The sequence below is a fragment of the Polypterus senegalus genome, chromosome 7 (assembly GCF_016835505.1).
Source record: "Polypterus senegalus isolate Bchr_013 chromosome 7, ASM1683550v1, whole genome shotgun sequence".
Classification (NCBI taxonomy): Eukaryota; Metazoa; Chordata; class Cladistia; order Polypteriformes; family Polypteridae; genus Polypterus; species Polypterus senegalus.
In genome coordinates this window covers 47992007-48013974 of record NC_053160.1, presented here as the reverse complement: position 1 = coordinate 48013974, position 21968 = coordinate 47992007, and positions in this window count along the sequence as shown.

Below are 21968 nucleotides of genomic sequence, written 5' to 3'. Positions count from 1 at the left end.
ATTGAATGAAGCTGAAATATGAACAGTGCTAGTGATATCAAATCCACATTTTTGGCTTTGGCATTTATAAGGGCCCTAGTATCAGAACATGCACTTTTCAACTTTATTTCTGATCTGCTTATTGTATTATCACAATTCTATTGTGTAAATTACTTTTTTTCTTATTGTTCATGCAGGATATATAAATACAAATATAAAAAGCTGTAATTGTAAATTAGTCACATACTTCTAGTCATTTGGGCTACTTATGTTTTGGGCTGTGGCTGAACATAAACTAAAAAGATTTTTTTTACCATATTTAATTTACCTGCTTTTAATAACAGTGATTTTAAACCTTTTTATAAGGTATCACTTAAAGTAGGACCATTTTGTAAGAGGTTAAGTGATGATAACTGCCACACTCTGGAAAAGAGGGATAGTATCTCACATTGCAAACTAGAATTTCTTTAGCTTCCCAGACTAAGATGTTTCTTTTTGAGCCAAAAGTAAGAACTTGGGAATTGAAGATGGTGTGTTTGAGTCACAGAGTTGGGAGTGATAAAATCCTGCCTTATTTTGTGGCTTTATGAAGCCCTTATAATTAAACTTTATATATATTTTTGCAGTTCAGAAGTATTACTAATAAAAGTACATACAGTATGTAAATATCTGTTTATTATAATTGTTTGATGCATTTTTTAGAATGTTGGACGCTGATCAATTAGTATGAAATCAGAAAAGTTTGGCTTATGCATTTGCTTAGATAGTCATCAATCTTGGGCAGGCATGATCATTTTCCCTGCACTTTGCTGCATGTTTACTGCAATGTTTTGCACTTAATGAGACTTGCTTTCTTTATCCGGTTGTCTGCCAGTGCATGTACTGTATTGGTTTCTGTAGATGTACTGAGGTGTATTTCACATATCTAGTGCTTCTCCTATCTAGATGTCCATTGTATTTGTAGAAAGAGGTGTCAAAGGTCTTATATAAGGATCTTTTTCTCTGCACAGATCTAAAAAGGAAACTGTCTTTAATTTTAAAAAACCACAATTTGAGATGAAACACCTTACTAGATTAATTGGGATCAGAAAATGTTTGCATGTTTGTCTACATTCATTTACTTCACCTGAACTTACAGTATTTGCAGGAATTCATTATTTAACTCAATGGATTAAATCTGTAATAATTTGTTCAATTCTGATTGTAAACGTAAGGCAGGAATATTCATTTGATTATAGTATGGTAAATACAGGCACTGTGCCATCTTTTAATTGCAATTAAATCATTCTAAAATTATCTTAGATCACATTTTAGAACCCTTTTAGTAAGTTTTAAAAATTTACTTTTTTGATGTAAACTGTATATTTACAATTTTATTAAACTTTAAAGATTAAAGTCTGGTAATTGTCCACTCCAAGTGTTTAACTATCTAAAAGTAGAAATACATTAATATATTTTTTAAATGTACATATGTATATATTACAAGCTGGTGAAAGTTTAGAAGGGTTGCACAGAGTAAAGCTAAAGTCGCACCATGATTACAGTAAAAACAAGTTATCATTACAGTCTCATACATAATATTTTTAAAATATTAAATAACGCATGCTTCAGTTTGTATTTTGTGAATGTAACATATCTATACCAACCATTCATTGATTCACAGAGCATACATTTTCAAGGCAATTTACAAACTAGCCAAAAATAGAATACAGATTAACAGGGTCAAAACTTCTATAGTTATTTCTGAAAATAAAAAATGCATAATAACTTGGGGATCAACAAATAAGAACTTAATCTTCAGCTAGGATTTGATTGTTTGCTTAAAGAAGTTCCTTGTGCTTTCTTCAGGAGTTTTTCCAAAAGTGCTGACCATTGAAATAAACAAGTCTTTACTTATTTAAGTATTATTGATAGGATTTGCTGTGCAGAGTTATGCTTCAGAATATCCCATATATCACACAAGTTTAAAAAGTGTTTATCATGATGGGGCCACCCACTCCCTGGGAGTGTATTCCTTCAGAATTGTAACCACTGTTGAAGCCAATCTCTTAACTCCCAACTCCCAGAGTAGTAAAAAGAATTCCAGCAGAAGCAAATGCAAGTTGCTTACTACTTGAATTTATACTTCAATATACAAACTACTGAAGAACTCGCAGAAAACTGGAAGATAGCTGAGACTGCATCTTTGTTCATTTTTGAGATAAGGAAATCATCATCCATAGCACATCAATAGGATATCCTTATGCTGGTTTGCCTCTTTTTGGTTGACTTCCTTTTGTTTTCAAAAAATGTTCAAATAAATGTATTTTCTGTTTTTTTTGGTTTTTTTTAAGCAAATGGTTAACTTGTTTTCTGCTAACAGTTTACAGTTCATATATCTCCCCCATAGATAATCGAGGGACATTTAAAAAGTTTCCACACTTTTTTTAACTATTTATTAAGAATTTCAAAAACAAATTACTAGCATCAATTTTCTGCTTACTCACCTTCATTTGTGATGCAGTTTTCCCAGCATTGTACCAACTTTTTAATGCCCAATTACTACTACTCCTGCCTTCACCATTTCCAACAAAAATATAAAAGTGCAGAAACTTTTTGATCATGTTTGTTTGTTTTGCAGTCTCCCTTTGTACTTCAGCTTTCAGTATGTAGTGCTCAGAATAATCAGTTTACTTAATGGCAAAATTTCTTTAGCTTATGAAAGCAGTGAGTAAAATTCAGTTTTGTCTCCATTGTTAGACTCAGAACCATTTAGTGAGTCAGCTTTGACGGTTCCAGGAGCTGGTCTATAAGCAGACACCAAAGGAAGTGTGGTCCATGAGCCCAATGCATGAGTTTTTTGAGTGCAAAAATTAGTGCATTATTATTATTTTTAAAAACGTTCATTCACACTCCTGGCGGATGGAGGTGTGCATGGTAGCGTGGAGGAGCAGACTTAGAGTTTTAATGGAGGAAATTACAGAGCCCACGTTCACATGCAGACATGCAAGGTTCTGATGATTTCCTCATTAGCACTCTGGAGTGAGTAGGCACCTGTGCCCACTGAAGTATATAACAAGCATGAGTTGAGCAACAGGGGGAGAAATCAGGAGATATAATACAGTATTAAGATAAAATGAAGAAGCAGGATCATGGCTGACGTGGTGTGATAGTGTGGAGGTAAGTGCTCAGGAAGTGACCCAGAGAGGAGTGAAGGGGCAGCATTCATGGGGCAAAATCACTCCTGCTGAGTACCCAAGGAGCATGAGTGACCAACCGTTCCTAGTGGGCTCCTGCTGAAGGCAAAAAGGTGGCAAGGCTCACATCTCAAGATATGCATAACATCTTAATGTTTTAACTCTCATGTGGTAGAAATAAGTGCCTTTCTGATGGTTTTTGAGAGTTTCTATTTGATTTCTGCTGTTTGTGCTTTTTAAAAAAGTTTTCAGCAGCTTCTGTCATATACAAGAGTGAAAGCAGAGGATGTATTTGCACTTTGCTTTTTAGACAGATTAATTGAAAGTAACCAATTAGATTGACATTGATCAAACCTTACCACTTCATGTTGGGATGAGCAACAATGAAATGCCAGCAGGAGTTAAAGTTTCAGGCTACTGATGTCACAAAATCAGGGCTGAGATAAAATAGGAAGTCGTTGAGATTCTGGCATAGGAAGGCGACTGGGATTACGATGAAGATAAAAAAAACACTCTAAGCAGTTGAGTTCTGTGTTTCTTCTGCTATGCAAACATTTGGCAGGTTTCAAAAATCCAATAAATTCTAGAATGGTTGTGTAAATTTTAACCTATGAGCCAAGCTCACAGTCTTGATGTTATGACTGCTGTGACACATAGAAAAGGAAAACCTCAAAAAAATCCTGGCTGCAACAATCTTTAACCGTAATAATTTAGGATGTTTTATTGAATACAATAAACAATTTCAGAAGTCAAGGAAACTTTCAAAGAAACAAAATTCCAACTTTAAAAATACAATAATATCAAAATGCTAAATTAAAAATGCAAAAAGATTTTAAAAAGAAATAAAATCTCAGTTAACCAAGCCAGATCTGTGAAAAACTGAAGTACAAAGCAACATTGTTATACCTAACATAGAAAAAAATATAAATGAGAGTTATATTAGGACTGTGAAATGATATAGTATCCATCACTAAAATAGCGATAAAATATTAAAATGAGGTTAAAGGCAAAATGTCAATATAAGATTTTGACAAAAACAGGTTCTGCATGTTGTGAAACCATAAGATCACTAAGAATTTGTCAAAAAACAAAAACTCAATACAAAATCATTAAAGATGCAAACCTTTCAAAGAGCAATTAGAAACTGGATGAAGAGCCTGAATAGTACTCTGGGGCCTCATGTATAAACGGTGCATATGCACAGAAATGTTGCGTAAGAACTTTTCCACGTTCAAATCGCGATGTATAAAACCTACACTTGGCGTAAAGCCATGCACTTTTCCACGGTACCTCATACCTTGTCGTACGCAAGTTCTCCGCTCGGTTTTGCAGACTGGCGGCACCCAGCGTCAAAGCAGTGCTACTGTTCCTGTGTGGTTACACTTTATTTTCCTGACGCGGCTTTATAAATACACTGAAACTAACCGCATGTTGTTTATTAGTGTAACGCATCTGATTGTAATTAACTTGTAACAATATAATGGTCCAGGGAATAACCATAGTATTCCAAATACCATAACTGCTTTAGCGTTGTTACTCTAACTGCACCTTCTTCTTCTTTCAGCTGCTCCCGTTAGGAGTTGCCACAGCGGATCATCTTTTACCATATTACTCTCACTGCACCACTCTGGGTATTTATATCACTGTATCTGAGTGTGAATCACAGCAGCAGCTGATCGGAAAGAGAATTATCGGTATACAGCTTCAAGTACACGCTGTCTCAGCCACGGCAAAACGTTTCAAAGCCTTTCTTGTACGGACCTCGCGGTTCAGAAGCAGTTTCATCCCAAGAACTATAAACGCACTCAATCAATTGCTCCTTGTAGAACTGTTTGTACTTATAAGTACTATCACCTCACTGTAAACTTGCACTACAGTTATAATATCACACAACCTGAGCAACTTTATAAAGCGCGTATTTACATATGATGACGATATCATTTTTAAGGTGAAATGCAGCAAAATATGTTTATTATATTATAAGATAAAACTTTAACTTCATTTAAATAATCTATATTCTTCACTGGGAGTGTCATGAAGGATAGAATAATTAAACATGTACTACGAAGATATTTCAATGTTCCTTAAACATTTTGAAGAATCGGCGCTCTAAGCTTACAGATGGCTTAACTTCTATTACAGGGCTGATTGTGTGGTGATTGGGTATTTGGCGAAAGAAAAGCAAGGACTACAGTGGCGGCAACGCCAATATATATTGAATATAAAACAGAAAGAGAAAATAACAACACAGCTAAAAATGCAGCAACAAATTTCGGCAAAAGTTAAATGCTTGTGTCATGAGCACGAGGCGGCTATGCAGTGTCTGCAACGGACGTGGCCAGCCACCGTGCATAAGCTACCTCACTGACATTGGCGGGCCAAGGCAGCCACCGATTCTTCCTAAGCCCGGGGCCACCACAAGCCTAGAGCCGCCCCTGAGTACTGCAGCAATAAATTATTTAATCGAAGGTCGCACACAATCACTGCGCTGTAAAACTCATGTTTAATAACGTGCTTTAACTCCTGTCATCATGAAAATGATATCACGTATACATCTCAGTATTTTATTTATTCAGAGAACTGTAATATCACAAATGTAATGGATTCTGTGTCCAGTTGGAGGAAGAGAGCCTGTTTAAGAAGCAAGTAGTGATTCAAACACATAGCGCACACAGAAAATCAAATACAAAACAAAGCATTTAATGTGCTACTTTAATTACGATGTGATTTGAGAAACTGGTTAATTAAACGATTTTAAGATGAAGTTTATGATGTTCTACTTTAATGACAAAATAAACTACGTGATTAAAGTGGAAATGTCGAGATTGAAGTTGACATTTCGTGCTTTTTCCCCCACTGTGTGCCTTTTTTTTCTCTGTACCCTAATAAGCTTTCAAATGACACTCAGACAGTGGGCTACAACTCGCCTTTTCACGGCGACTTTGATATGTGACTTCTTTTTTACTTCCGGCACTGTACGATTTTGTGAACGTGAGCTTTCAAGTTTCTCCAACACGCTATGTCACTCGATCAACTTCCTTTTGTTTATTATACCACGGTTTATTTGAACAAATAGTATGTTTTTCCTTTGCCTCCACTTGGTATTCGCTGAAATTCTTATATTTTCCCTCATGCTTTTCACAGAAGGCTGAGCTTAAGGGCGATTTATATTCATTTGCATATTCTAAGAGGCGTAATTCTGGGAAGAGTTGGGGCATTACATAAAGCGCGTGCATGAGCGTTACTTTTCACGCTGATCGGGATTTATGTAGCGGAAGAACGTGGAAGTTGGAGTACGCACAGATTCCTGCATCTGGATTTTTCTGTGCGTAAGCACATTTCGGCTTTTGTGCTTACACCATGTTATAGTGCGAGTTCTACGCACGGCGTTATACATGAGTCCATGTAAAGACAATCTGACGCATCTGTAAACTAAGTCAACCACCATCAAACAAAATTAGATAACATAATTAACAGAACACAAAGAAAAGAACAACTTGAAATAACATAAACTAATTGAACAATTCCGAATTAAAAATAAAATGACAAGAAAAGAAATCAAACCCCAGAACAAGATCCACAACAGAAAATAACACTTGAGGGATTGTTACAATGTATTTTTGATTATGTACATTCATTTTTTCATAAAATATATGCACAATTGTTGATGTGAAATTTTCACATTATTTTGCTGACATTCTGTTGCTATTTTGTTTTGTCTCAGTTGCCACTAGGGCTGTCAGATCAACCTTCACTATTTGAATATAATTCTAATTTATTTGAAGAAAATCATTGAAAGACATTGACTGATATTTGATTGCAAAAAAAAAAAGGTGTTTGTTTTACCTATCACTAATTTTTACATTGTGTTACTCCTCACACACTTTGCAAAGCTTCTGTATTTTGCAGATCTTGTTTTACACATCAACCTTTTAGTAATGTTGCATTGCTAGCTTGTTATCTTCATTAGTAAAACTTAAAGACACACCACTTCACAATATTGTTTGAGACAGTTTGTATGCAGATTAACAGAGCAGTTTTTCTAAACACGTCTTCAGTACCCTAGAAGTATCATTCTGCGTCTGATCCTGCCCACATTCATTCTTACGCCTGTGATCACTAACTATTGTTTAATGCTACCATGTTCTCATTAATGCAATTGAAAAATAATGGTCATAATTCTGTTTTATCCTTTTTTAATTATAACAGTTTAAAATATCCGCTTTAATAAGCCTCTTCAGTGTAACCAAAGCATTATTGGCTTCCTCCACCAACGTACAGTAGCTTGCTTGACACAAAAACAATGAGACATAATTAAAAATATTTAACCTACTTCTATTACAAGTTTGCTGCATCTGTAAAAGGGAAAAAGATCCCATTTATTTTAATCCCGTCTGTTATTCATTGACCACTGGCTTCTGCTTGCAGCACTCAGCTAATGTTCAGTGCTACAAACTTATTAAGTCGAAGTCCACGCACTTTTTTTTAATTATTTGTATTTGTTATTTTTAACTACACCCTACAGGTATTGGGATTTTTTTTTTCAAAATGCTTCTCTGTATTGTTATGTTGTCTTAGCAGTACCTTAGTAAGCACAAACTCAATTTACATAATTTTTAAGTTGCTCTAAAAACATCTGCTAAAAAAAAATTATAATGAGGATTAAGCACTTAAAGATGATTTAAATTCAACATTTAGCACATTCAGTTACTACAATTGTGAGACACAATTAGACTATCAGTGCTTCAATTTGTATAAAAGAAAAGACCTTACCTCTTATGGTCTTGAGGAAAAAAAAGTCACTTAACTAGGGAAAATAAAATAATGACAGCATTTAGCATGTTTAAGTAACCATGAACTATTTTGTCTAGGTTTCATAAGAACATTACAGGCAGTGCTTAGTGTTTCCGGTTCTGCGTATGTCACTTTGTATGCATGGTGAATCCCATTTTGAGGAAACACTTTCTTCTAACATCTTTTCATTTGAAGTTAACAGTATTGACACAACAGCGTTTTCATTCTCTTTAGATGATCACTAAGTAAAAAAATTAATAATGTAGCAAAGCACAGTGCCAACATACATGGCTCCTTTACATGGCTGATTTTATGGTTCATGGTCCTAGCAAATATTTGCTTACCCACCCGTCAGATTTAGACAGAAGACTAACAAATCTGAAACACTATGCTGATAGCATGCCAATTGCTTCCGTTCACCTTCATGAAATGTAATGCAACTAATGTAAAGTAGGCCAAAATCACTCCCAGAAGCAAACCACCATACATCCCCCTCTGACTGTAATCAACATGTGCATATGTGTGTGTATATATATATATATATATATATATATATATATATATATATATATATATATATATATATATATATATATATATATATATATATATATATATATATATATATATTGTGGTAGCCGGCCCTGACACAGACCGGCAGACACCGATAGTTCTTCACCCAACACGTTTAATCATTCTCTTCAATATTTACAGTGCACACAACCCCAAAACTCCCCCAAAGTCCAGGCCTCTGTCACAATTATGCCTCTCTCTCTCTTCAGGCCACCTCCTTTCCACTCCAGCCGATCTCCGTCCTTCTCCGCTCCCGACTCAAGCCCCTGAACGGAGAGAGGCAGCCCCTTTTATAATCCCCATCGGGACGTGCTCCAGGTGCCTCCCAATAATTTTCCACTGGGCACTCAACAGTGTCGCAGAAGTAGCGGCTGCACACCCGGAAGCACTTTGGGTGTCCCTGGTCTTCTTCTGGGGCTCCTCAGGCATTGGGGTGCCCCCTGGTGGTGACCACGGGCCCCTATAGGGTTGAGCTTCCAAGTTCTGTTCCAGTGGTCCCCACAGCTACCAGGGCAGCTGCCCCCTCGTGGTCTGGAGGAGGCACAAGCCCTCCTCCGGTCCACCTCGGCGTCCTGGCTGGGTACCACCCCCAGCCACTCGCCACAATATATATACAGTATACAGTAATCCCTCCTCGATCGCGGGGGTTGTGTTCCAGAACCCCCCGCGATAGATGAAAATCCGCGAAGTAGAAACCATATGTTTGTATGGTTATTTTTATATATTTTAAGCTCTTATAAACTCTCCCACACTGTTAAAATTATTAGAGCCCTCTAGACATGAAATAACACCCTTTAGTCAAAAGTTTAAACTGTGCTCCATGACAAGACAAAGATGACAGTTCTTTCTCATAATTAAAAGAATGCAAACATATCTTCTCTTCAAAGGAATGCGTATCAGGAGCAGAGAATGTCAGAGAGAGAGAGAGAGAGAGAGCGCAAGAAAAAAGCAAACAATCAAAAAATCAATACGTGCTTTTGGGCTTTTAAGTATGCTGAAGCACCGCGATAAAGCAGCATTTTTAGCGGAGCATCCGTATCCTCTAGGCAAACAGCCCCTCCGTGAGGAGCAGAGAATGTCAGAGAGAGTGAGAGAGACAGAGAAAAGCAATCAATCAAGCACCGTGCGGGAAGCATATCATATATCATTGAGGAGTTTTAGTTAATACATAATACATGCTCTGATTGGGCAGCTTCTAAGCCATCCGCCAATAGCATCCCTTGTATGAAATCAACTGGGCAAACAAACTGAGGAAGCATGTACCATAAATTAAAAGACCCATTGTCCGCAGAAATCCGCGAACCAGTGAAAAATCCGTGATATATATTTAGATATACTTACATTTAAAATCCACAATGGAATGAAGCGGCGATATAGTGAGGGATCACTGTATATGTATATTCAGGGTGATGCAGGGACATCAGCAGTTGTTTGGGACCAATGCAACATCCTTTAGAACCCCTTGGCAGTAGTTATAATGGAGCAGTGGAGTGGTTCACAACGAGCATTCACTGTGAAAGACTTTTATAAGAATGGTGATAGTGTGACTGCAGCGCAAAGGGAATTTCGGCATCATTACCAGTTAGGACATCATGATTGTGTCCTGTCTGCTCATGCGATTACAACATGGGTGCGTAATTTCGAAGAAATTAGTTCAGCCTTAAAAAAGAAGTCCCGAAGTGGAACCTCTTCGCATACTGCCTGACAATCGAGGGCAGCTATTCAACGATTATTTCGATGGTGCATCATTTCATGCAATGGTAACATTCTATGGCCTCCAAAATCCCCAGATCTCACTGTTTGTGATTTTTTTCAGTGGAGACATCTTAAAAGCCAAGTGTACTGCACACATCCTGCAACTATTGCTGAACTAAAAAGGAGGATTGAAGAGGAAATCACTGGCATTCCTCATGACATGTTACATTGAGCAATGCAGAATTTCCACAACAGGCTGTCAGAATGTGTACAGAGAAATGGACAACACCTTCATGATATTTTTTTCAAAACATAAAATTAATATTCCATGAATATTGATTACCATCATTAATGTACAATACATTTCATAATTTAAATGTATTTTGTAATGTTTTTATTCGTGCTTTGAATGTCAATTGAAAATTTCCCCTTTCCTTGCACCACCCTGTATATATGCGTGTGTGTTTGTGAGTGTATGTGTGTTAATAGAAGGACATTTTTTTTTTTAAATTTGGCAAAACCAGGAAAAATATTTTAACATGTACATTACAACACACAAACAAAAAATCAACAATGACTTTTATCTGCCCACCTGGCATGCCATGCTTAAAAAACTCCCAAAAGTGCAAATAAAAATATAAACAGTGAATTATACACTACAGCCCCTCTCGAAGTTCACAGAATAGTCCACATTTCAAATAGTCTTATTTTACTGAGTGGAAGAATTGCAGAAGCCAATAAATATGTGTGAATTATTTAATTGTAAAATGTGTGCACAGACAGTAATGCACCATAAATAAAGAAAACTTCAATGAGCTCACCCAGGACCACAAGATGTAACAAGGGCAAATATTGGATTCAAGGGATCCCGCAACCAACCCCCGTAGATGAACATTAATATTTACCTATATAGACAGGTTTTCATACGTAGCTATATCTTTTTGAATGCCCTATACACTAATCCGTTTAGTTAGTTTGCAAATTTCTCCTCTGATTACTGCTCTGCTGTTCCTTTTTGGAAACAGCACAATTTATGCAAATTAAATATCCCGGAAATCAGACATCCTGCCTTCAGGGGTACTTCTCTTAATCAACAAGCTAATTAAAATCAGTATGTTCAGACAATATTCCTTGCGTGCACAAGCAGACCAGAAAGACAAACGATAAGCACATAACATTTCTGTGTGGCAGTGTTACAAGATACGACATCCATGCAGATTCTTCCCCTTTTGCAAGGTCAACTATGTGGGATTTTGATGGTCTTAGGTTTGAAAAACAGTTTCCCAAGTACTGCAAAGATTTTTCCCTTTTTGTTATTGTTCTTTCTTTGTCCACTGTTGCCATAATTTCCATAATAATAATGTACAAAAAAAGGACATACAAATGTACATGCAATGCTAAGAATCATTAACCTATGTTCATTTCAGGGAATGGGGTTTGTGGGAGTGCAGGGAGTTTAGGGCAGGCTAAGCTTAGAACTAACAGTGTAAAAATAAGGTTGCATAGTAAAGTAAATTCTAACTCAAAGTTTAAGTGCAGACGTGAAATAAGTAGCACATTAAAGATTTCTTGCCTTAATGCTAGAAGCTTCAAAAATATGATTTGGAGTTGTATGTAGCTGAACATAATTATGATACTATAACAATAACAGAGATCTGGCTAAATAACAAAAATGGAGATGAGTATAACATAGATGGGTACATATTTTTCAGGGAGGATATACAAAGAAGAAAAGGAGGGGGTTCCCTTTTATGTCAAAGAGAATTTAAATGCATATTTTTAGTTGGATGATGAGCCACATGTTAGTGAGGACATCTGCATTCATCTAGAAAGCATTAGGGAAAGAGCCTGTATTTTACGAGTGTGCTATAGACCCCACAGTACAGACAGTAATTTGAATGCACATCTTTCTAAAATGTAAAAAAAAAAAAATTACAGACTGATTCAATAATCGTGAGGGTCTTTAACTAGCTGAATATTAACTGGACTAACCTTGCAAATCGTGGAGTACAAGAGTTTTTAGGTGTAATCAGTGACTGTTTTTTAACACAGTATGTTAGTGCATCAACGCTGGGGGAAGCCTGTCTAGATTTAGTCTTTTGTAATAATCAGGATAGCATTGTGGGTGTACAGGTGACTGAACCCCTAGGGTCAAGTGACAATAATATAATACAATTCTCAGTGTTTTGGAAGACCACAAATGAAAATATTGAAAATGTCAAGTTTAACTTTGATAAACTGAATCTTGATCAGATGCAACAAAGACTAAGGGAGATGGACTGGGATAAGCTTTTAAGTGTGGAGACAGTCAAGGAGCAGTGGAACAAGTTAAAAAATGTTTTACATATAATGCAGGAGAGGTACATACCAAATTTTTGAATTAGTAGGAAATAAAAAAAAACTTTGCAGTGGGTTAATAAGGAATTGACAAAGAAGCTGTAAAGGAAAAAAGCAGCTGTATAAAGTGTATACAACTAATACCTTCACTGTGAATCACAGGGCATATGAGAGAATAAGGGCAACCATTAAAAATGATTTTAGGGAAATTAAATGGCAGTTAGAGAAGGATATAACAGATAAGGTGAAAGATTCTTCTCTTTTATTTTAGAAGTCAAAGAACAGTCAAGGAGGAGGTGTAGTGCGTCAGGAATAGTAAAGCAGAATTTAAAAATACACACAGAGAAATAGCAGATGATCTAAACTTACAGTACATTTTTCTGAGGTCTTCATATATGAGAAAGCAGATAACCTCCCAGCAGTAACAGAGACTACTAAGGAGGTACAGAGTTATTTGGAAATTGTAGAGGGAGACACCACTCTGATTAAATAGGTTGAAATTAGACAAATCACCAGTACCAGATAATATTTATCCTTGTTCTTACAGAAGTTAGCGTGCACATATATACACCTTTGACATTTAGTCACTCCTCACTGGAGAAATTCCAAAGAACTGGAAAATGGCAAATAAGAGCTGAGCCTTTTCAGTTTAAGCAAAGTAGATTAACAGGACACATGACTAAAGTGTTCAAAATTATGATTGGAATTAGTACAGTGGATTGAGACTGTTGATTTAAAATGAGTTTAGCATGAAAATGGAAGCACAGCTGGAAACTTGTCAAGGGTAAATTTCTCACAAAAAACTTTTTCTTTACACAGAGAACCATAAACACATGGAATCAGTTACCAAGTAGTGTGCTAGTCAGTAGGACATTAGGGACCATCAAAACTAGACTTGATGATCTTTTGCAGGAGTTAAGTGGATTGGACTAATGAGCTTTGTTGGGCTGAATGACCTGTTCTCATCTAGATTGTTTTAATGTTCAAATATAAGTATATTTGAACCTTATTTGTTGGCTAATTTGACAACTCAAGTCGCCAATATTTTGTTTTTTTGGTTTTATAGGCACTGCCATGCCATTTCGTGTGTAGTTTCCAGAGTAGTTGGAAGTAGCATAAGAAAACGTTGCATCTACATAATGTCATGTCTATTTCCTTATAAAGATGAATGTAGCCCAGGACTAAGTGTCCAAGCTTTGGATATTATAAATACTCTTTGACTCTCATTTTCATTTCTGCCAGGGAAAGGCTCTACTAGTCATAGATTTTGACATTTTAGCTTTGTTTAATAACTGATTTTTGACTAACTTTTTGGTTTTGGCCACTAGCCTTTTTGGACTTTTGGCTTGGACTCTTGCTTATAAAGGGTTTTCCTTTTAGTAAGCATCTTCCTGTTACTTTTACTAACCATTTTTATATCCAGTTTGGCCATAATAAAATCTCAGACCAGTTAAAATGAAAGACCTTGACATGATTTGGTCTGTATTTGTTCTATAGGGACTTTTCCACCGAAGGAACTTTTTTCAGGAACTGGACTTTTTAGAAAGTCAGGAACTTTTGTAGCATACCCGTCACAGGAACTTAGGTGATTTCTAGTATCTGGTACTTTTTTCCAATCCTATTAAAGAAGGCAAACTAATCAAATGTTTTTCAGTGTAGACTTTACCTTCTCCGTTTGGGAAGAGTAGAGGTGTTTTTAATAAGTAAAAGTCATTACAATTCCCACCTCATAGACAGCATGACTATTTTATTTAGTTGCGCCTGGGGGTCCCTTTGCTCAAGAGAAAAATCTCTGCCCCTTTACCTTTAGAGCTATGGGCAATTAAAAATAAAGAAAATCTTGATCATGGTTTTATCAGACCATTCAGAAATCCATTGTGGCCAGATTTGTTTTCATAGAGAATTCTGAATAAAATTACAATTAAGAATAATTCTTTGCAGTGTTAAATTGAGTGAACAATTCCACTGTATTCACAAAACTAGAGTTAAGGATTGCATAATATGCTTTTTGTGTTAGCGAGGGAGATAATTAGAAGGCCATGTTCAACATCACCTCCGGATATTACAAATTAGTGATATTACAAAAGTTAGGATGCCCTATGGATTGTCAAACACCCCAGCAATTCTTCAGTGTTTGTTAACAGTATATTTAGAAATGTTTTGGCAATTTGTGTACTAAGCTTTTTGCACCTTTCGTTCGGAACCAGATATCCATTCAACTTTAAAACATGCTAAGAGAGACGGTTTCTCTTGGGTATTTAAACTGAACACTTAATATAGCTGTCATCACTCTGCTTCTAAATAAAAAGATAAGGAGCCTTTCCTCTGTCAGAGCTATATACCTCTGTCCCTCATAGATAGATAGATAGATAGATAGATAGATAGATAGATAGATAGATAGATAGATAGATAGATAGATAGATAGATAGATAGATAGATAGATACTTTATTAATCCCAAGGGGAAATTCACATGAATACCAATGCAAAATTGCTGGTCAATATCCTGGCATTATGGCCTCAGAAGGTGATCTATAAACAAATACACCTGGACCAAGATGGCTTTATTTGCTCTTGCCTGTCTTCCAATAATGCATGCAGTTTACTATGTGCCATAGATGCACCCCCATCCTTCAATAGTCTTACGGTTCTCCTCTCTGTTGATGTAGAAAAAGCTTTTGAACCATATGAACTGGTAATTTTTCTGGGAGGGGATAGACTTAAGCCAACATATGTTCACTTCATCAAAACTTTATACTTCTCCCCCTTTGCAGTTGTCCTAACTAAATCCACTATTTCTCTTATCTTCCCCATTTGCAAAGGGGACAGGAGGGCTTGCAACCATCCTCTTTTCAATTTTATCTATTAGCCATAAATAATCATAAGTTGTTTAATCTAATTACAGTCCATAGTTCTAATCACATAATCTCTTCATATGCAGACAACATTCTTGTCTATTTAGGCAGTCCTCCTCCTGATACAGTGGAACCTCGGTTCATGAACGTCTCGGTACACGTACAACTCGATTTATGACCAAAAAGTTCTCCAAACTTTTGCCTCGGTTTACGACCACACACTCGGTATATACAAGCCAGTTTCCTTTTCGGTTTGTGTGTGCTGATGATTTCCGCACATGTTGCATTATTCTCAGTCAGACGTGCGTGCTTGCACATGTGTGCATGCTTTCGCTGTGAACTCTTTGTGCTCCATTTTATTTCCCTTCTGGTTCGTAGAAAGCAGAAAGATGTTGCAAAAGGAGTTACAGCGTTAACCAGACAGAGACCTCAAGTGCTGGAAGAGGTGGAAAAACTGTTTACCAGTTTACTCATTTACCTATTTGAGAACCCACGTGCTTTCAAGCAGCACAATGTAAACAAAGCCAGACTGCCAGTGATGTGGAGGGCAAACACGAAGGGTCGGGCCACAAGGACTTTGTTTTTGGAATGGCTGCATGAGGCTTTCGCTCCCACCGGCTAAACAGCTAAAAACACCAGAAACCCAAGAAATCACACGTGAGAAAACACCTGAAGGAAAACATCCCTCCATCACGGAACCAGACTCTCCCTCAAAACTGTAACCTCCTCTCCACCCAGTTCCTCCTCACTTCATGCCAGAACTTGACTCATGCAAGGTTAGTTTTCTTGGTGGTTTATGGTTAGTTTTTGCATTACAGATTTTTCAAATGTTCATTTTTCGGTTCTTAGCGTGAATTGTTGCGGTGTTACTTTTCACTTTTTTCAAATGTTCATTTTTTTTCTCCTGTACTTAAAACTCATTAAAAAATAAGTGTTTATACAGTGATCGGTTGCAAGGCTATAGCGCGAACTTCTGTAATGTTATTTTCTTGGTTGCTTGTGGTTGGTTTTTAAATAAAGTTCGGATTTGTTTAAATGTTCCTTGTCACCCTCCACCCGTGCTTAAAACTCATTAAAATAAGGTGTTTATACAGCGATCGGTTTGCAAGGCTATAGCGCAAACTGCTGCAATGTTACAGAGAGGGAGAGAGAGAGAGCGAGTGTGCACGTGGGCTCGCGTGCTGCTGAGAGAGAGAGAGAGGGCGCCTGCTGCTGAGAGAGAGCGAGCCTGCGCGTGCAGTTGAGAAGAGAGCCTGGGTGTTTTGTGTCAGTGTTATTCAATGTTTTTACATTAGTTTGCTATTACACTGTGCATTATATGGTGTAATTAACTATATTTGTGCTTAATCTTTAAAAAAAAATATGTACAAAGAGTTTGTACGGTCTGGAACGGATTAATTGTATTTACATACAATCCTATGGGGGGAAATTGATTCAGTTCACAACCAAATTGGTTTACGACCAGAGGTTTGGAACGAATTATGGTCGTGAACGAGGTTCCACTGTACTTCCCAAATCTTAAATTTAAGTCTTTTGAATTTTTACCTGATTGTAAAATAAATTGGGTGAAATTCTCTCTTCTACATCTTAATGGTCTCTCTCAACAAGCTATTCTTCCTCCTTTGATGACCAGTGTCCTGCAGGCTCAGATCTTTAGGAATCAATATATGTACTTCTCTTATGGACATAGTCTCTCATAATTTTTGCTGCATGCTTGCTGATGCTGGGGCTTTGGTTAAGTGTTGCTCCAGGCTCCCACTCTCCTTTTCAGTCTCAGCTTAGATTTATTAAAATAAATATTGTCCCTCGTTTGAACCTTATCAGCTCAATGTTAACCCTACACTCCCCACCAGATACTGATTTGCAGTAAAGCCACTGCTTGTGAACGTCTTAGGAAATGGCAAAAGAGTACAGTGATCCCTCACTATATCGCGCTTCGACTTTCGCGGTTTCACTCCATCGTGGATTTTAAATGAAAGCATATCTAAATATATATCACGGATTTTTCGCTGGCTCGCGGATTTATGCGGACAATGGGTCTTTTAATTTATGGTACATGCTTCCTCAGTTTGTTTGCCCAGTTGATTCATACAAGGGACGCTATTGGTGGATGGCTTAGAAGCTACCCAATCAGAGCATGTATTACGTATTAAATAAAACTCCTCAATGATAAACGATATGCTTCCCTTCGCAGTGCTTGATTGTTTGCTTTTCTCTGTCTCTCTCACTCTCTCTGCCTGACGGCGGGGGTGTGAGCAGAGGGGCTGTTTGCACAGAGGCTGTTTGCCTAGAGGATACGGACGCTCCTCTAAAAAATGCCGCTTTATCGTGGTGCTTCGGCATACTTAAAAGCCATATTCTTCTGGCAAAGAATTGGAACATGTCAGGTAGGTTTGTGTCATTGCTAGACTTCAGAGTGCTGACTTTGTAATCAGTCAATGCCTTAATTCCATTCTACATACTTTGGGGTTGTTTGTTCTCAATGTGTTGCTTATATTTGGACTTAGCATCAACAATGCCTCTCTTGAGGTACCCTCATGCTTCACTGTAAGCCTGTTTGCCTCACAACCTAATAGCTGCATCTTGTTTTTTTAAGCAGTGCCCGCACATTGTTATTTATCCATGGCTTTTGTTTGGGAACAACACTCTTATCACCTTTTGTGTGAGAACATTCCCAGTGCCAAAGTTTATATATCCCAGGACTGATAAGGCACATTCCTCAAGATCTGCTCCCTGTGTAATCAAATCCAAAACTGAACAATCAAAACAATCTTGGAAAATGTATGTGGCTTCCTCTGTCTGTACCTGTACAGTTGTAATAGCTGGTCCTACATCTGCAGATGGCATGGATTTAAATGCTCCTAGGATGTTTATTGAAAAAATGTGTTGCTCTCTTTCTTAGTAAAGTTCATATTTTTATGAAATTTAGGCATGACTGATTTAAAGTCTGTATGGTTGCAATCCCCTGTTACAATAGCAACACCATCCGGATGCACCGTCAGTTGATTATTGATGATGTCATGCAGCTTATCTAATGCCAGCTTAGCATTAGTTTATGGGGGCACATATACTGCCATGATTACTATTGCTTCTTCCCTTGGAAGAAGCAACAGTCTATACTTGAATATACTGTATAAAACTCTATATACAAAGTGCAGTGTTTGTCTACAATGTTTGTAGCTGTACACCAGCTGTTATTGATGGAGACACACAAACCTGTTCTTCCCAAAATCTCCCGTCTTGCCCACTCTATAAACAGAGAGACCAGCTAACTCAATAGCAGTGTTGGGAACAAAATTATTCAACCAAGTCTCTATAAAAATCATCACACAGTTGTTCAGATATTGTGAAGTAATCTGAAGTCTAATTTCATCTGATTTGTAGACGAGAGACCTGGAATTAACAAGAAAAAGACTTGGTAGGGCTGGTCTCTACAGGTTATCCTTTAGTGTAGCTCACAGCCCTCTTCCACGCTTTTGCTTCCTTAAATTTTGCTGCCTACGGCACCTCACTCTCAGGTCCTCCCTGCGTGGAGTTTGCATGTTCTCCCCGTGTCTGCGTGGGTTTCCTCCAGGTGCTCCGGTTTCCTTCCACAGTCCAAAGACATGCAGGTTAGGTGCATTGGCGATCCTAAATTGTCCCTAGTGTGTGTTTGATGTGTGTGCCCTGCAGTGGGCTGGTGACCTGCCCGGGGTTTGTTTCCTGCCTTGTGCCCTGTGTTGGCTGGGATTGGCTCCAGCAGACCCCTGTAGTTAGGATATAGAGGGTTGGATAATGGATAAATGGAGTACTTCTGGGTCAGGTGGAAGCCCTTCATACAGGGTATAATTATCCCCTGCAGCTCCCACTGGTGACACCAAAGGTCCCCAGCAGGGCTGTTCCACGGGACTACAATTCCCAGCATGCCCTGAGGACATCCATATGGGTGTATTACCAGTGGGATACTGCCACTGTTTGTACAGGGAAAGACATAAATCTCAAGAGCAGAAACCTTCCCTAGTTGTGTAGGGATTGGGTCTAAGGAACAGGTAGCAGGTTTCATTTTAGAAATTAAAGTTAGGGCTTCCTTTTCTGTTATTATGTTATAAAGAGAGAAAAGGTTTCACAATACTGTATCTAGTTTGTGAGATACCACTGAAACTGGGACGTTATATGGTCAGTTTTATCATTAGAAAAGGTCCTGGAATCTACAAGCATTAGCAGTGCAAGTATTTTGCATGAACTTCAGAATTCCCTATTGTTTGATTAGCAACTGATCTAAACAGTACATGAGGATTATTTTTGATGTTATCTATTAATCTTGAATTGGGCCGCAAAGAGAGCTTTTTTACTTGTGTACCTTTTAACACTGTTCGTCCATGCAGTACTGAAGATCTGTAGCTTTCTTGCTCTTCACCTGTGCTCCAGCTTTTAACATTCTAATTTAAGAGAGTGAGAATTCTCATTAATCCAGAGTGTGCTTCTATGTACTTTTATCATTTTGTCGTAAGGGGAGCTACTGTATTCAAGGCCTCTTTCAAAGTCACCTTATACTGTAGTTACTGTATATGTCAGCTGATCCAGGCTGTTTTCATTATTATGTTTAAGTTACTGAAAGTATCTAGAGGAACAATAATTACATTTTGAATCTCAACACTGTATGTTATAATTAGATCTAAGATGTGATTAAGACAATGTATTGGAAAGTAGACACTCTGGCAAAACTCTATAACAGATGAGTAAAACATTTGCTGAAAGCATCAGTTTTCACAATTTTATGTCCCATGCATTCTGTATACCAGAATAACAATTGTGCTGGAATCTGTTTTAATATCTAACATGAGTGCCTCAAAGGATATAAATTTTGTGACACAGAATTTTATGATACAGAATTATCCCATGGCCACCCCCTCAACTACTGTTTCTTGATTTATTAAAGAATGGTACCAGGTTTACTAAGCAAGGCTTCAGTAAGAAGACACAGATTAGATTTTATAATGAATATAGTATAAGCTACCAAAGCAGCTTTATTTCTGATAGAGAAACTGTTTAGCAAGCAGCATTTTTTCATGACCCTGCTTGAAACAAAGTACAGTAACAAAAATCTGTATAGCTTAGTACTCATAATAAAAGCTGCCAGCCAGATAGTGTGTTCAAACTGAACGCCTTCATTTTGAGATAAAGCACAATGCATACAAAAAACAACAAGCTAAATTACACAGCAGCAAGAAAGATAACAACTGACCCCCAACTGACTAACTCGCCAGTGGACAGTGCTTTATATAAATTCTGGACCAGGGCATTTCCCAAGACAAGATGGAATGTTTATACCTCTATATATATATATATATATATATATATATATAACTCGCTTCGCTAGCCAACCACCCTTGCCTGCGCTACGCGACAGCAACCTCGCGCCTCTGCCGCTCGTGTTGTGAAGAGGGGGGCTGAACGCACCCCAAGGAGACGTGGTCGCTCCTCCGAAACCCCTCTTAAACGGTGATACAATGGGAAACAGTTTTTTTTTTTACCTCCTCTTTGCTCAATCAGCTGCTGGCTTGCTGCTGCTGCCTTGCCACGTGATCTGCATCTCGCACAGTCCTTCGAATATTTAAAAGCCTGTACAGCAGCTGTCCTACTCTTTGCCTTTTATTTCCAGCCCTGGGCATGGTTAAATCTCATGGCACAAAGCCTCATTAAACGGGAAGTGAGTTCTTAATATTTTTTAGTTTAATTTAAAAATGGAATAAGAATCTGAAAATCTAACAACATCACATTAAAGTTCGGTAAATTCTGAAAAGAATGATATCAAACATAGGTTTTAAAATAAGCCAGATTTAAAGCGTGACTAAAAACGTGACATAAAAATGTCACATAAAATCGTTGCACAAAATCATTGCACTTTTAGGCTTAGGATTTTATATATAAAGAGTAGGTATATATATATATATATATATATTTATATATATATATTATAATAACAAAAATCTTGGGTCAAGACGTGATCATCTCATAAAGACATTTTGACATCCCGCGAAACTAGACTTTACAGCCTTTGGAAGCAAGACCCGTGAGATGGTCACTTTTGCACGTTACGCCCTACTTACAAACAATTTAAAACAAGATCACGGACATTTAACCTCTTAGTTGTTGGAATGCTTTTGGCAGAACACACTTCATGTGCTCCCAGCTTTTAAAAATTTTATACGTTCTACATGGCACGTCAACGACTAAGCGAAGAAAAAGAGCAGAAAGAGCATGTACAAATTCTGAAAATAAGAAAAGTAATAATCAAACTGGACCAAATGGAATTGAAAACCTTGTAGGTCCAATCAGCGAAATAAAAGACTTCGTAAAGACGTTTGAAAAATGTTGGCGCAATACACATGCAGAGCAAGTTACAGATTATGAAAATAGAAAAATTCAAAAGTATCAAAAAAAAGAAAGAAAGTAAAGATCGCATTAGCACAAACAAATGGAAATTGTTACTCTGTGAAATAATGGAACAGCAAGAAGAGATCGACTATATGGATATAAGTGATATGTTAGAAGTATGTAGATATTATAAGGCTTTAGAGT